This window comes from Elephantulus edwardii, unplaced genomic scaffold, assembly GCF_000299155.1.
Source record: "Elephantulus edwardii isolate Elephantulus edwardi_28Jun2011 unplaced genomic scaffold, EleEdw1.0 scaffold00286, whole genome shotgun sequence".
Lineage (NCBI taxonomy): Eukaryota > Metazoa > Chordata > Mammalia > Macroscelidea > Macroscelididae > Elephantulus > Elephantulus edwardii.
Genome location: NW_006400036.1, coordinates 2,007,884 through 2,025,128, shown reverse-complemented (window position 1 = coordinate 2,025,128; position 17,245 = coordinate 2,007,884). Strand labels below are relative to the sequence as shown.

The 17,245-nt window shown below is 47.8% G+C and overlaps 1 protein-coding gene and 1 pseudogene across 1 annotated transcript in view; both read left to right on the top strand.

Annotated features, from left to right (window-relative positions):
• The window catches only part of NTN1 (netrin 1), a 254,176-nt gene that overhangs the window by 205,111 nt on the left and 31,820 nt on the right, over positions 1–17,245 (top strand). The window lies entirely within an intron of this gene.
• On the top strand, positions 8,780–9,334 carry LOC102869835 (annotated as a pseudogene).

Below are 17,245 nucleotides of genomic sequence, written 5' to 3'. Positions count from 1 at the left end.
TAAAAAAACAGCCCTAACAGTTCAATAATTTCTTGCTGACTTGATAGGCCATTGCAGATGCTCCTTACCGTGTCACTCCAGGCAGTCATTCAGGATCCCAGGCCCCTTCATCATGTGGCTCAGCCTCCACCAGGGCCGTGGAGTCATAACCTGGTTCCTCTGCACCGTTCTGCCAACTGGAAAGGAAGAGCCTACAAGACGGGAGACTTTGATGGACTAACTAGGCCTGTTTTGCATCATGTTCTATTGTCCTGAACTCAGTCCTGTGATCATATCTGTCTACAGAAGGGGTGCTGGGTGATGGAGGCTGAATGCCAGGAAGAAAAGAAAATTGTGTTTGCTGCATATGTATAAAACCACACCAAGTGCCTTGAAGTTGATTCTGACTCTTAGAAACCCCAGTCAGAACTGCACTTGGATTTCAAGACCTAGACCTTCTAGAAACAGATTGCCAGGACTCTTCTGAGGTGGCTCTGGACAGGTTTGAACTGCCAGCCTATTGCTTAATAGCTGAGTACTTAACCATTTGTGCCACCTAAGGACTCTACTCACATAACAGTGTTTGCCATAGACTCTTGTCCACTCAGCTGACTCCAAGCGCATCTGTGGCCACCATGGAGCTCCCATGATTGGCTTTAAAAACTGGCATTTGAGCTTTGAGGACCTTCCCTGTGTAGGAGGTTGTGTAGGCCAGTCATAGCCTAGGATCATAAGTCTGGCCTGACCGTTAACTAGGTTTAGGGCAGCAAGCAGAGGTGACAGCAGGCCCCAAGGCATGACCTCATTGACACTGACAGCACAGCTGAGTTAATCAGCCAGCCAGCTGGCCAGGTGGATACTCCAGGTCAAAAGCACCCCTTCCTTTCATGACCTTCCCAGGGAGCCTCAGCTTAGCTTCCCCTTCTCTGCTTGCTGAGTAAGCCCTCAATGTCGACAGCAGTTCCTGGCTGTGCCCACCATTGGCTCACGCTGGATCCCCATTGGGACAACTTTGTTTTCCCCGATGAACACAAAAAATCCCCTGTTTGCTCAGCAGGCCTCATGGGGCTGGCCCGATGGAGGCCGAGACCCATGAATGCATGCGGCGCACGCACCAGCTGATTAAAGGCGCAGCACAGGCGACCCTGGGCCTGGGAGTGAGAGGCAGGCAGGGGTGCTCTAGCAGATTAACTGATGGAGGCAGGTGCAGCCTTTTTTGCCATTTGGAAGGGTTTGTGAAATACTTGATCCTGTGCTCTATAAATCCTTCCCTTGGCCTCTCCTGGACTATGGGCTGAAAATGAGGGATTTCTTGTTCAGTCAGGCTTGATAGTGGTTTCTCAAACTCCTTGCCGCCACCCCCCCCACCCGCCTGCAGCATTCGGTGGGAATTCTGATTCCTCAGACTCACGCATTTGTTCACTTATTCATTCCCATTCATTCATTCATTCATCGTCTGTACATTTACTGAGGATCTGGGCTGGGTGCTGGAGTTACAGACATTAGCTTCTGAGACTTGTGATTTGCTCTGTGATAAAGACACATACAGAAATTATTGTCATCTTCAAGTTCATGCCAGACTGCAGCTTTAATGTGCACTGATGTATACCAGGACGTTATCCAGTGCTGCACCACCCTCATGATCATTGGCACGCTTGACTACATCATCATGGCCTCTGTGGCAGTCCCCTCTTTGAGGGCTCCCTCACTCTTGCTGGTTCCCTACTAAGCATGACAACCTTTCTTGTGTTTTTCCTCCCTTTCCTTCCATCCAGGGTCTACCTGGGTGTGTTTCCTGCAAGACTGGTATGTTCTTCCCTCTGGAAATCTACAGTGCAGTCAGTTTTCGAAGAATATTGACTGTTGATGTGCAGAGATATTCCTAATTCCTTTTGCTTGTGGTGGTAGTAAGAGCCAGCTCCTCCCCACCCCGTGTATCAGCAGGTTCCTGAAGAAACTTTAGTGAGCCTGTTCCAGTGATAATTTATTGACTGTCTGCTGGGCCTTTTGCTGTTCAATGAATTAAGCCCTTGGCCATGGCTGTTGCTTCTTGATGACACAGATGATAGAGAAACAGAAGACAGTACGTAGAACCAGAAGTGGAGCTGGAAATGCAGGCTCCATGCAAAGATAACCAGCTAAGTTCATCTTATATGATTGAATTTGTTTCTTGGAAAAGACTGAAGGCTTCCAGCGAGTATTTTCCTGGTTCTAGAGCAGGCGAGGGAGGCTCTGTGGCATAGTCCAGAGGGAATTGCACCACTAACTCAAAAGCCACACACCTCTGTGGGTTCAAATCTACCAGGGACTCTGTGGGGGAAAGATGTACACGCTTCCTGTGTGATTTATAACCTCGGGAAACCTGCTGGAGGGTCAGCTGAGTCGGCTATGAATCCACTGCACTGAGTTCAGTTGAGTTGAGTTGGGAGCACATTTAATCACCATGTCTTTTCTTCACAGAGATGGGGCTCTCCTTCATGCCCAAATCAGGTACCCCTCATCTAACTAGTTAAGCTCACCTTCAGAGAATGCCCATCTCTATCTTCATTCTCCATCTAACTTATAGAAGAAGTCATTTCTTGTGCAGGGCTTTGAGCTTTGACTTAGATAAAACTTTTTAACTCATCCTGTGGCTTAAGGTAGTGGGGAGGACCGTGTTGGAAGGCAGTGGGAGGTGGCACCACAGGACTACCAGAAAGCCTGGCTTCCCTAGGGACAAGGTGTCTGAATTCAAAGGCACAGAGTTCATTCGTCCAGCTACTGACAAGAGTTGATGGGTGTAGGTAACAGAAATATCCTTCCCCGTGAGTTCACCAGAATCGCCCTGGAAGGCTCTCTGGAAGGCCTGATACGGTGTTTTTCTTGGGAGCTTGGAGATCCATAGCAGTGTGTGAGTCACTTAGGGCTCTCCTTTCATTTCCCTTGGGTTTACGGGTGATATATAGGTGGGAGTCAGGGACTAGATTGGAGAATATCTTCTAAAATTGGGAGACAGATAAAGTCCATGGTTGGAAATCTTGTGGCTGTGTTAATGGAAGAAGAACAATGAGTTAATAAACAGAAGACTGCTGTAGAAAATGGCCTGGCCATCTCGGACCTGAGACTACATCTAGGCCAGGAGGACAGGGATCCAGGGTTTCTGCTGGACTCATAGTGTCTTTCGGTCCCTGGGCCTGTGTCCTGCAGCGACCTTTTGGGAAGCTGCTCATGCCCGCATCTGGAATGCAAAGGCTGTAGGCATCTCTGCCAAGTATTACTTGGGTGTGTGGTGGTGGTTGGCTGCCATGACCTTGACGCTGACTCACAGTGACCTAATGTTCCGGAGGACGAACGTTGCCCAGTCCCGTGCCATCCTCAGGATATCATGCAGGTTTGAATCCATCATTGTAGCAGCTGTTCAAGCCTGTCTCAGTGGGGGTCCCCCAGACTGTCATTAGCCTTCCAGTCCAGCCAACATGATGTCCTCCTGTAGCAACTGGTCCTTCCTGGTGATGTGTCCAGAGGCGGGAGCGAAATAATGTTCTATGTGATGATGAGGCGGATGTTTTGTTAAAGATTATATTGACTCCTTTTAGGAAGCGGATTGTCACTCCTTCTTCCCAGTCTGTCTCCGTTTAGAAGTTCCACTCAAATTTGTTGTCCATGGGTGACCATGCTGATATGTGAAATGCTGGTGGTATAATTTCACGCATCATAAGAACACATAGGCCACCACATTGTGGCACACAGGTGGACGAGTGGGGGTGTCTGTGACTACCTGGAATTCCTAACTTCTCTAAAGCAAACACAGAGCAATGGTTCTCCATGCGAGAAGGGGGCAGAAGTTGGATCATGTCTGGGAGGACACGCGCATCTTCGTAATTCTAACGTTGTTGGAGAATGAGCTTGTCCACGTAGATGTGGTTTTGAGATTCCCAAAGCATCATTCATTGAATTGCTGCAATTTTTTTTTAACCATTTGAATGGAAATCTTTTCCAGATGTCACAGCAACTCTCCTACCTTATTAAGCAGTGTACATTGAATGACATTTCCTTCACCCTGGGGACAGTTTCACTGTCTTGAGAGGGAATCATGGAGCAAAACAGGCATCTATCTTATTGCAGCTCGTGGAACTGCGTGCTTATTGGATGCTTTGCCTCTATTTAAAATAGCCCTTGGCTTCATCAGTTCTTTGTTCCTCTCCGAGTGCTTCTTTGCTGTTTATTAGTTCTTTCTTGTCCCTGACAAAGTGTCTATTTGTAGAAGGTGTTCTATCCTTTAAATATTTTTATGGTAATGTTCTGTATTATCATCGCAAAGAACAAATGAGCTCCTAGTGAAATCCTGACGGGATTTCCTTTGGAATCGCTGTTTGAGCTCTCTTTCCCCTAGATCTCATTTGCATTCTAGAAAATTGACTGGGCCGGACAAATGGGCTTCCGTTAAGGAGATTTTATAGTCTTGAGCACCACACAGGATGTGAATTGCCCCTTCCGAAGAATCCAAAGAATTTTCACATCCAACGTACATGCCCAGAAGGTCAAGGGGAGAAGGTGCACATGTTTAATTCTCACATCAGAAATCTAAGGAAGGAGAGGTGAAGAGGGGCCAGCCGGGTCTGGAAAATGGGATAGTCACTCTGGAGAACAATTTGGAGGCCTCTCAAAATTGACTGTATGATCCTGCAGTTCTCAGAAATTGAGAGTGGAGGTGGTACAAACAAGGTGCTTGGATGTGCATTGCAGCGTTGTCACACAGCCAACAATTAGAAGCAGCCTGAATGTCTATCCACAGAGAGATGGGTAAGCGTAAGCAGATGTCAATCCATCCCTTACCCACTCAGTCATTGCCATAGTCAGAACCTCCTGTGGATTTCTGAGACTGTCAATCACATGGGAGGAGATTGTCTGTCTTTCCCCCATGGCATCACTGATGCATTTGAACTGCCAGGGTGGGGTCCTGCCTTTACGTTAGCAGCTCAACGCTCTGTGGACGGCACCACCGAGTTCTCCAAACTCATTGCTGTCGGGTTGGAATCGGCTCAAAGCAGCAGATTTCCAAGGCTGTAAATCCTTCTCCCCTGGTGCCACTGGTGGATTCGACAGGGAGGTGTGGCCTTTGGATAAACAGCACAGTTCCCTGCAGACTACCACCAGGGCTCCCTGCAGAGCTGTGCAATGGAGTATGACTTGGTCCTGAAGAGAAGTGGAGCTCAGGTACGTGCTACGATACGGGCAAACCTTAAAACACGATGCTGAACTAAACGTCAGTCACAGAAGGAAAAGGGTGCCCAACTGCGTGATCTACCTAGATAGGCAAGGTGTAGAAACCATTGCTTATTACTAGTTACTGGGCAGGCCAGAGAGAAGCGGGGGAGGGATTATCGTTTGGGGGCAGTGAGCTTCTTTTAAAGGCTTATGGGACCTTTTTGAAGTAGAGAGTGGTAAAGGTTGTCCAGATGCTGAATGCCATTAATTAACATCACTGAACTTAACATAAGAAACAATGAAGAGGCAGATGTCTTGTTCTGCATATACACATCACAACAGAGAAGTAGGAGAGGGACCAGGACAGTGAAATTTTGGAAACCCCTGGCCTCTGAGGGTGGTGAAGGAACAGGGAATACCTGGAGGAGATGGCACCCTCTCCACCATCCGAGGGCTGGACTCGGTGACTGGAGCTGGCAGTTGGTTAGGCTGGGCTGCGCCAGGTGGAACTAAGGCCATCTTGGGGACATCGCAGGGAGGCCCAGCTGACAGAAGGCCTGTCCAGTCCTGAGAGAGAGCTGGTGAGGCCGACTCAGGGACAGGAATCACAGCCAGAGGTGCAAGGATGTCGGGATGAACTGACCTACTAGAATGCTTTCAATTCCAAGTCTTTCCGGTCCATTAGTTGTAAGTGATGAAATAAATCAGTGAAAGCAATTACAGGCCAGCTTTAACACTGAGGACTTGATGGAGTATGTGGTTGATTAGTGATGTCTGCTGAGTGGACAGGGAGGCTGGTGGCCTCTGTACTGTCTGTCCCCTGCCCCAGCCTTGGCACTTCCTCTCCACCACAGCATCCTCTGTCTTCCTCCATCACCACTCCCACCTCCACCAGAGAAGCCGCTTGACATTTGGCCTCTCCTGCCAACAACCCTGAGCTGTGTACTCACTTTGTTCCATTTTCTTTCTCCTTGTGCCTGCCTGGCCTCTCATTGGTCACCAAGGGCTGGAAGTGTGGTTTGCCACTTCTGAAGCCAGTGGGGGAAGGGGCATCTCCTCGAGTGCCTTGGGCATGGGCTGCCAGCTCCATCATTTTTCTGGAAGGCTGTGACCAGGGCTGTGTGTCCTGAATGTGTGGCTGGGAGTAGGGGAGGGGGCGTCATGGTAGAAGCTGGCTACTCAGAGCAGGGGTCTGGCTGTAGAGATGGTTGGGGTTGTGGACAGGGACACTGAGTGGGTTCATGTAAAGGGGTGTTGGTGTGTGGGAGACCAATGGTCAGTGCCCAGTGGTCATCACATTGTCGCCTGAATTTGGGGACAAACCCGTTTGGGTGGCTCTGCGTTGAAGAGCAGCTAATGACAGAGCCCTCCAGCACTGTTGGGCCTCAGTTTTCTCATGTATGTAATGGGAATGACAGTTAAAAGCACCCTCCCTGCTGACTTACAGGGTCCTTGTACTGCAGTCTTCAGTGGTGAACGCTTTGGTGAGGAATGGAGTGTGTCCCTGGGTGATGCAAGTAGTTAACTTACCCACCTGCTAACTGAGAGGTTGGCAGTTCGAGACCATCCAGTGGCTTCTCTAAACAGAAACTTACTTCTTCTTCTGTAAGTCAGCCACTAAAAAGGTGTGGAGCACCGGAGTCACCATAAATTAGAGTTGACTCGGTACAAACAGGTTTTTTCCAGTAGCTTGTAGATTCCTCGTCAGTCTCCTCAGATTGTCCCTGTGAAGATGGGCTGAGCTCCGGTGGGTCATGGGGATTGGACACAACACCACTCTCAGGGCTGAGGCGGATCAGCGGGCAGGGACATGGCTGTGACGGAACAGGTTCTGAGGGCTGGATTAATCCCCGCTGCCTGGGAGGACTGGGGGTGAGTCACTGAGGGTCTGGGGAAAATTCTGGATGTCCAGAGCTGGATCGGTCCGCCAAGGTCTCCAGCTTCCCGTCAGGAGGGGTTTTTTCAGGCCTAAAGGCTCCAGGCAAGAGGCTTTAATCTAATTACATGCTTTATTTGAGCCAATTTGTTTTCCAATCCATCTTGTTCAGCAAGAAGAAAGAGCATGCTGGGGACTCATTTGCACCCTCTTGTTCCAAGGGGAGAAGTGGGGAGCTGCTCCCCCACCTCACATGACACCTCCCCCAGGCTGTGGCCTGTCCTGCCCGGGAGGTGGGGTCTGCCCACTGCAAGGGGAGTGGGTGTGGGTAAAACCTGACAGGTTTCTCTCTCACCCTAGGAAAACCCTACTGTGAACCCCTCTGCCTCTTTTTTCTTGGGGGACCCCAGTGCACCCCACAGAGTTGACCCGGGGGGCTGCTGAGCTGGGTGACCTGGGAAGGGCTCTCATCTCCATGAGGGTCACCCAGACCTTCCCAACTCCTGCAGACTCTGCCCTCAGATCCTGTCATTTCAAACCACACACTTATTTTTGTAATAAAAACGAACCTGGTAGCTATCAAGTTGATGCCGACTCACTGAGACCTCACATACTGGGTGGAACAGTGCTTTGTAGGCTTTTCTCTAGCTGTGACCTTGGAAAAGTAGATCACCAGGCCTTTTTGTTCCCCAAAGTGTCTCTGGGTGGATTTGAACCATGAGCCTTTCAAATAGTAGCAAGTTTTGCCTGTTTATTCAAGCAAAACACCCCAGCCCTTCAAATGTTCATGGAGGGAGAAGATGCGGCCATTCGTGTTTAACAGGATTTTCCAAATGTGCCTTTTTGCGCCCTCCATAATCCTGCTTCAGGCTTGCGCCTCCCTGCTGTTTAGACAGGCTTGTTCCTTGGTGCTTGGCTTCTTTGAGAGTCTGACGTCTCTGCCCTTTGACTGGGAGCGTATGGGGTGGGCTGGGGCCTCAGGTCACTTTGCTGGCTCTGTGGTGGTGGCCACTCGATGCCCTTTTATCCAGCATATTCAACAGATATTTGCAGAGGGCTCGTTGTGTGTCCTGAGCCCTGGGGATGGGGCAGTGAAGCAGACAGTAGTCCTCCCATCAGGAAGGAAGACCCACATGAAAACTGTGTGACAAGTGTCCTGAAGGAAACATCCTCTAAATGACAGAGCAGCCGATGCTCAGTCATTTTAGGGTGAAATATATACAGACTTGAGTCAAAAATGTCTTTGAGTTTAAAAAAAAAAAAATGTCTTTGAGTTTAAAAAACAAATTGAGTGCACCAGAAGCAGAATGAGCTAAATTTTCTGTCTCCAGAGTGTGGAAGAGCAAGGATGCCAGTTTAAAGACTAAGGTGCACCTGCTGCAAGCCATAGTATTTTCTGTTTCTTCCTTCCTATGCTTCTGGATGTTGCACAATCAATAAGGATGGCAGGAAGAGTACTGAATCTGTCTTGAAGGAAATGCCACCAGAGCGCTCCTTAGAGGCAAGCATGGTGAACCTCTGTACTCACTTATTTTGGGCACGTTGTCAGGATGGACCAGTCTTTAAAAATGGCATCAGGGCGTGAGGGCCTGGCAGGCAAGCGCGCGAGAGCCTCAGCCGCCGCGCCCTGTATGTGGCTGCCCGCGGCCGCCGCCGCCGTCCACTCCAGCAGCAGCAACAGCTCGAGGCACCACCGCGGGTGGTGAGGTTTCGGGGCCGGGCTGGGAGGCCGAGAAGATGCCGCAGTCCAAGTTCCGGAAGATCGCCATCCTGAGCTACCGGTCCGTGGGGAAATCCTCATTGACAATTCAGTTTGTTGAAGGCCAATTTGTTGATTCCTATGACCCAACCATTGAAAACACTTTTACAAAATTGATCACAGTAAATGGACAAGAATATCACCTTCAACTTGTAGACACAGCTGGACAAGATGAATATTCCATCTTTCCTCAGACGTACTCTATAGATATTAATGGTTATATTCTTGTGTACTCTGTTACATCAATCAAAAGTTTTGAAGTGATTAAAGTTATTCATGGCAAATTGTTGGATATGGTGGGAAAAGTTCAAATACCTATTATGTTGGTGGGAAATAAGAAAGACTTATATATGGAAAGGGTGATCAGTTATGAAGAAGGGAAGGCTTTAGCAGAATCTTGGAATGCAGCATTTTTGGAATCTTCTGCTAAAGAAAATCAGACTGCTGTTGATGTTTTTAGGAGGATAATTTTGGAAGCAGAGAAAATCGATGGAGCAGCTTCGCAAGGAAAGTCGTCATGCTCAGTGATGTGAATCTACTGCAAAACCTGAGGACACTGGGAATACCTTTACCTGAAGAAGCAAACTGCCCATTTTCCTTTATGATAAACTATGCTTCTTTTTTCTTCTTTTGTCCTGAAATACATCATTTGGGTCAGAGCTTCTCCCCATTCCCCACTTTCAGATTATGTTAAACTCTGACTCTGTCCAAATGAGTTCACTTCCATCTTCAAATTTTAAGCAATCATATTTTCAATTTATATATTGTATTTCTTAATAATATTATGACCAAGAATTTTACCGGCATTAATTTTTCAGTGTAGTTTGTTGTTTAAAATAATGTAATCATCAAAATACATATTGTTACACTACTCTAAACTAAGCTTGATATCTCAGTGTTTATTTCATTGTGTTAAATGTATACTTGTAAATAAAATAGCTGCAAACCTTAAAAAAAATGGCATCATACTGGGGATGGGGAAGATCAGAGAGAGAGCAGCAAACTCTCAATGAGATGGATTGGCACAGTGACTGCCACAGTGTGCTTGCAGGGAGGATGGTTCAGGATAGGGCAAGGGTCAGATGTGGTGTTAAAAGACCACTGAGTCATAGTTGGCTCTAGGGCACCTAAAACCAGTAAGTTACAAACAGTAAAATTAATAAGACCAGTTTTTGTGGCGTCAGCGCCAACTCATGGTGACACCACGTGCATCCAGAGCAGATCTGTGGGTTGTTGATGGCTGATAGTTTTGGGAAGCTGATCATCAGCCCTTTCTTCGGAGCATCTCTGGATGGACCCAAGGCCCCAGCCGTTCACTGAGCAGCAGTGTGGGTTACCCATCTGCACCACGTGGTGCCTGCAGACCCTCCAGACATCATCATCACTAATGTTTTTTAGTGGTTATTCTGTCACTTGACCTTTACAGGATTACAGGCTCTAATCCTCATTTAATGAATGGAGACTCTGAGGTTTAGAGAGAGAGGCAGTGACGTGGACACGCGGCTGGGGGACCTCCTGCTGCTCTGTGACCTGTCTGCTTCTTCCGACTCCCAGATCCTGCAGCCCAGACATTGATCAGTGTTCGGAGACAGGCCTTCCTCGCTGGGAACTGCACTGTGTTTGGTACCTGTTGCTGTGAGCCACTGACCCTAGGTGACCATGTAGAAGTGTGCTCTACTGTTTCCTTGGCTCCGATCTTCGCAGAAGTAGATGTGTTTGGTCTTTTCTCCCATGGAGCAGTCAGTGGTTTCGAACTGTCAGTCTTTCAGTTAGTAGCCAAGTATTTCATCATTGTGTCCCAGGGGCTGCTCTCATCCAAGGAGGCTGTGCAGTCCAGCCTGGGTTGCTAGTGGCCTGGGTTGCTGACTCGTGTCTCAGGCCCACTCAAGCCCTCTCCCTTTCACCTCAAGCTCTCCTTGTTGTAAAAGACCTGGTTGTTGTTAAGTTGAATATAACTCATAGCGACCCTGTGGTCAGGAGATTAAACCTTGCCCTCGCCTGTGGTATCCTTACCATCTGTCCTCCTCAGGCACCTTATTACAATGTGTTAGACCGTCTCCTTGCAGGTTTTCCCGTCTTTCACTGACCCACCACCTTTCCCAACATGTTACCTCTCTCCAAGGACTGGCTCTTCCTGAAAATATACCCGAAGTAAGATGAAGATTCACCATCCTTGCCCCTTACAAACACTCCAGAGTAAAAGAGCATACTGGCACATTTTTTAAAAAGATATAAGCCATTTACATGGGTTTTCTCAGGGGTGTCACTAGAATTACTGAAAGGAAGCTGACTGCTTTGCTTCGGGGTGGCCTGTGCTGGTGGGTGTTCTGCTCAGGCAGCCTTAAATTTCCTTTTTTTAAAATACACACACACACACACACGCATATATATTTTTTATTGATATTTTAATGAAAGTTTACAGAAAAGTTGGATTTCCATTCATTCGTTGTTGCACATTTTCCTCCCTAGCCTCTCCCCAGTTTGCTTTTCTCTTTAAAAAAATTCTTTCTTTGTTACACAATTTCCTATCCCCCCCCCCCACTTTGCTGTGCCACTCTTATTCTGGACTGTTGTCATGCAAATAATACCTAATCATATATTCCCTTTAAACAGTACTTTCCCTCATCTGTTTCAATGCAGTGTTCCTTGTTTATCCCCTCTTTTCTTAGTTTCCTGCAACCCCCATGTCAGACCTGTTTTATGACAGTGGCATCATCCTTTTGTGACTGAGATATTTCATGCAGCATAAAGTCCTCCGGGGTCACCCGTTTTGTATACTATTTTATGAGTCCGTTGTTTTTCAGTACTGTGTAGTATTCTATTGTGTGATGATACCATAGTATCTCTATCCATTTGTTTGTGGATGGGCACTTGGTTGCTTCCATCTCTTTGCTATTGTGAACAATGCAACAATAAACATAAGTGTGTATATATCTGGGTGACAGTTCTGGTTTCTTTAGGGTATATTCCCAGTAGTGCAGTTGCCAGGTAAAATATTACTTCTATTTGCTACTTTTTGAGAAAACACTGTACTGCCTTCCATAGTGATTGCACCATTTTGCACTCATGAGAGTTCCAATCTCTTCACGACCTCACCTGCATTTGCTGTTTGCTGCTCTGTTGATCTTTGCTATTATTACTGAAGTGAGATTCTATCTCATAGTTGTTTTGCAGCCTTAAATGGCCACACACTCAATGTCTTTCCTCTACAGTGTTTAGGGTCACAATGGAGAACCCAGGATTTATATTACAGCAGTTCCAGGAGGCGTTCATGGTAGCGCTGGGATCCCAGGGGCCATGTCATCGTTGGAGCGCAGGCAGAGAGAAGTGCTGGCCAGGGCATGGATGGTACGGACAGCGAGGGTGCCAGCTGTGCTGACGGGCTGAGAGACAGGGAGAAGATGTTACAGCAGGGGTGACACAGGGGTGGGTTTCCACAGGATGGAGGTCCCCAAGAGAAAAGGGCCCCCAAGCTGAGGATGGTGGCTGCACCTGTGGACAGCCTCAGTGAAGTCTGTGTATCTCCCAGTGCCCACAGGCTTGGCTCCTGCTGTCAGATATTCAGTAAGTAATAGTTCACCTGCCATTCACTTGAATAAAGAAGACACCTTTATGTTAACAGAGCAAATATTCCAAAACATGAGGCTTCAGGTGACTGCAAGGGAGACGTTCTTGATCCAGCACCTTCTCAGTGTGCCATGCTGCCTGGGTTCCACAGCACAGCCAAATAGACCTTCCCCTGAGGACCAAGACCAGTGATGGCTTCCTAGAGCCCAGCTCTCTCCTCATGCCTGAGAAGCGCACCCTCAGGCCCTGTCACTGTCCGCTCTCACGGGGGACCTCAAACGCTCAGAGCCCACCACACTTCATTTGGTGGCACCTGCCCCCTCTTCAGGTTCCAAGTCCATCTCCTTGAGAGACCGCCCCTGACCTGCCTCCTCTCTCGCTACATCATAGTCATCATTGTTGCTGTTAGGTTTGCTTCAGCTCGCGGTGAAGACATGGCAGGAGGACATGGGGCCCAGTGCTTTGCCCTCTTCATAGTCGTTGGCATGACTGAGCCCATGATTGCAGCCCCTTTGTACTTTGTGTTCGTTTCAGCCTGGAGGTGGGCTGACGGTCCATCTAGAAAGTGTGAAGTGAGAGTCCGTGAGCCAGCGCTCCGTGAAGGACAGATGCTCTCCTCACCTGAATGAGTCACAGCCTTGGAAACGCAACAGAGGGTTATTGTGAGGGTTTGGCTGGTATTTTATTTTGAAATGTTGTTGTTGTTGTTAGGTGTCATTGAGTCAAGTACAACCCATAGGGATCCCATGAACAACATATCTGAATCTTGTCCTATCTTGTACCATCCTCACAATCTCTGGCACACTTGAACCTATCGCAGCAGACATTGTATCAATCCATCTGGCTGAGGGTCTTCTTGTCTTTCGCTGACCCTCCACCTTTGCCAAGCATGTCCTAGCAACATGCCTGAAGTACATAAGATGAAGCTTAACCATTCTTGCCTCCAAAGAGCCCTCTGGCTGCACTTTGTCCAAGGCATATCTGTTCTTTTGGCAGTGCAAGGGATGTTCAGTTTGCTTTTCTAACACCACAGCTCAAAGACATCAGTTCTTCTGTCATCCTTAGTCATTGTCCAACTCTCAGATGCATGGCATCTTGTGTTGAACTTAAGAACCTCATTTTTCCAGTACTATGTCAAAGAGTATTCTCTGTGATCCATCATTTTTCTTTGTATAAGAGCCTCATTTTTCCAGTATTGTGTCAGAGAGTATTCTCCCTGATCCATAGTTTTTGTCTAACTTTGAGAAGTAGGTTGCCAGTCCTTTCTTCCTGGTCTTTTCCTGGTTGGGAAGCTCCATTGAAACCTGACCACCATGAGTGACCCTGTTGGAGTTTGCGACGTGCCAGCAGCATGCACGCACCCACGGTACACACTGGCAGATGGCTGTTTAACCCTGAATTTATCACTGTTGTTATCATTGTCACTACATTATTCCAGCTCTTGGTGACCCCCTGTGTGAAGAGCAGAATTGCATCCCACAGGGTTTTCCAAAGGAGAAACATTGTCCTTTGGAAAGCAGATTGTGAGGTATGTCATCTGAGACATCTCTGGGTGGGTATGAACTGCCAGCCTTTTAGTTAGTAATCAAGCTTTTGACTATTTGTACTACCCAGAGAGAATCCTTATTATTACTTCTACCCATTTCACTATGGAGGCAGCTGAGGCTCAGAATAGTTAGATCACAAAATTGATGTGGTGAGTCCTTCTGTACAAGAAATACAAGCTCTCCAGAACCCACTCGGTAGACTCCCTCAGGGTCAGACAGGGGTCTTCTATCATGTGAGCTGCTCAGGAGTCTTTAAAGAAAACTCTATTCAGTTAGAAGCTGCAGGGTTTTCCCTCCGTCAGGGAAAGGATAATGATACTGGGGAGCCTGTAGGAGATGGCATACTTAGGCCTGACATTTGAGGCTGTCACAGCAGGTGGCTTCCAGGGGGAGATACCTGGAAAGGGAAGTGTTGCCCCCGTGTGATGTTTTACAGCACTGTACCATTCATATGCCGGGCACCTACCTCGACTTCTGCTGGTGGAGAAGGGAATCAGTTGTAAAGCCAGCCATGGTGAAGGTGGCCGCACCGGGGAAGGAGCAGACAGAAAGGGGTCCCTGCGGAGTGCTCAGGGGGGTCTGTAGCACCAGCTGTGACCCAAGCTAGTGAAGCTACAGGACCATATTTGATGTTGGCCATGGACCCAGTACTTGCGTCCTTCAGGGTGAAGCAGAGACTCCCCCAGCCCTCGTTCCCCAAAAATGTGCTGTCGCAAAGACAGAAGGCTCACACAGTTCAGGGCAATGTTTGTCTGAGACCACTTTAGCTTCAGAGGGCCCTGGGTGATGCCGTGGTTAACACGCTTGCTACTTACCTGTAAGATTGGAGCACCAGGTCGACCCAGAGTTGTCTCAAGTGAAGGCCTGGAGGTCTCTCAAACGCTAGCCATTGAAAATGCCCCTTTTCAGAGCCCAGTTCTGACCTGGCACACATGGGGTCATCTGGAGCAGAGTTGACTCAGTGTCCACTTGTTTGTAGATCCAAAACCCAGGAAAGTACTCTTTATGGCTATATTACAGGAAAGGGTCATGTTCTTATGATTTCAGGTGTGAGGAAGGGACTGCTCTCCACAGGGGACCCTGTCAGGATACCATAAAGGTGAAAATCAGCCTCAGCTCCTTTGGATGAAAGACCCCAAGTGGTTCAGTTCCAGCCGAGACAGTCTATTGACTTTGCATCCAAAATGGACTTATCCTTGTCAAACCCCACGTTGCCCCTTTTTCTGTGACTATTTTTATTTTTTAATTTTTGTTACCTATTTGACTGTTAATTTATAAATCTCATTGGGGTTTTTTTCAGACATTCATAGGATATAATTACTCTTGTTGTTGTTGTGTACCATGGAGTTGGGACCAACCCATAGTTGACCCTCTAGCGGGTTTTCAGAGGCAGTAAATTACATGAGAGGAGACTGCCCGTCCTTCTGCAGAGCAGCTGGTGGCCTCTACCCTGTTCCTTCGAGTTGGTGGTGCAGCTCCTTACCATTAGGCCACCAGAGCTCTCTTATCATTAGTTGATATAATTAATGATAGTGTCTAAGCAAACCCTTGAGCTCTAGTGGCCTGGTGGCAAGAGGCTGCACTGCATTTCCAAAGGCATGCGGTTCAAGGCCCCTAGCTGCTCTGCGTGAGAGGGATGGGCAGTCTCCTCCCGTATGATACGATTCACTGCCTCTGCAAACCTGCCGGGGGTTCAGTTAAGGGTTGGTTCCAGCTCCATGGTACACCACCACAACAACAAGCAGACCCTTACACAAAAGGACAAATACTGTATAAGACCACAGCTATAAAAATTGGATGGTTATGGGGTGATGGGATAGGAGACAGGAAACAAGCAGAGCAAGGAAAGAATGGATAGAGAATCCCTGTATTGGAATAGGGAAGGGAGGATCGGTCTGAAATACATAGACATTCAGATATTATGCGTATTGCAATCAACAATCTATGCAAGACATACACTACCCATTAGTTGAGGATAGAGAAGGAACAAAAGGATTTAAAAATCCTGAGTAAGCAGAAGGTCTGTGACTCTTCTTGCCCCCTCTGCCTTCATTCTTGGCAAAGCTGCCGGCTTTCATTCAGCCCAGGGAATATGCTGAGCTCTTTCCTGCCTCAGGACCTTTGCACAGCTGTTCTTCCTGCTCAGGATTCCCTTTGAACTTTCTGAGCCTTGCCACCTTCCTGATCACCTCACTAAAACATTGCTTTCTTTCCAGTCACTTCTCCCAGAACTTTCCTCAATGTGCCTGAGCACCAGAAATCATCTTGGAAGTCATTTGTCACATGTGCTTACTATTTCTGCCTCCTCCACACCACCTTGGACAAGCCTGTGAGCTCCTTGGGGGAAGAGGCTCTGGCTCGTGCTCCTGTCCCCCCAGCAGCTGGAAAGGTGCACACAGCTGACCTCGAGGAACTGTCTGTGGGCTGACTGCTCATATTCCTGTGCCTCTAGGTAGGAGCATTGTGAACCCGGAGGCTCTGAAGTGTCTCTCTGGCTTTCAGGCTCTCTCCCGCGTGCACTCATGTACACCCACCATCTCTCCAGGCGGAAGTACCTAGCTGCTGAAGCTCTGGGGTTGTAGAATTCATATGTCACCTCAGGGAATACATCTCATCACAGAATTCCTGTCCCTTCACAAGTGTGTACTCCTCATCTTCACTAAAGAACGGATTTACCTTGGAATGTTTCAGTGTTCTAAAGAAAAACACCACACAGGAATTGTATCTGCCTTGTTAGGTACCACCTTGTCAGTGACTGTCTTGTTATGATATGGGAACCCTGTGTGCCACAGAAGGAAACCCTGCCTGACGCTGAGCCAGCCTCACAGTCTCCTGCCTGGTGGGATAGTCATTGTGTCAGTCCATCTTGTTGAGGGTCTTTGTCTCCTTTCCTCTCTACTTTCACAAGCATGACATCCTGTTCCAAGGACAGATGTGTGTGGCAGCGTCTCACTGTCTTTACTTTTTTTTAAATTTCCATTCATTCATTGTTGCATTTTTCTCCCCTCCCAAGCTTCCTCCCTAGTACACTACCCTCTTGGAAAAGTAAAAGTCTTTCATTGTTTTACAGTCCCTCCCCCCAGGTCCACTTCGCTATACAGCCTTCTCTCTAGACTCCCGTCATGACAAAAATACCTAATAATTTTCCCTCTTAAACAGTTTTCTCCCCCATCTGTTTCAATGCAGTATACATTATTGAACCCATCCTTCTCAGTATACTCCCAACCCCAAAGTCAGTCCTGTTTTACAACAGTGGCACCATGCAGTATTTGTCCTTTTGTGACTGAGATACTTCACTCAGCATAATGTCCTCCAGGGTCACCCATTTTG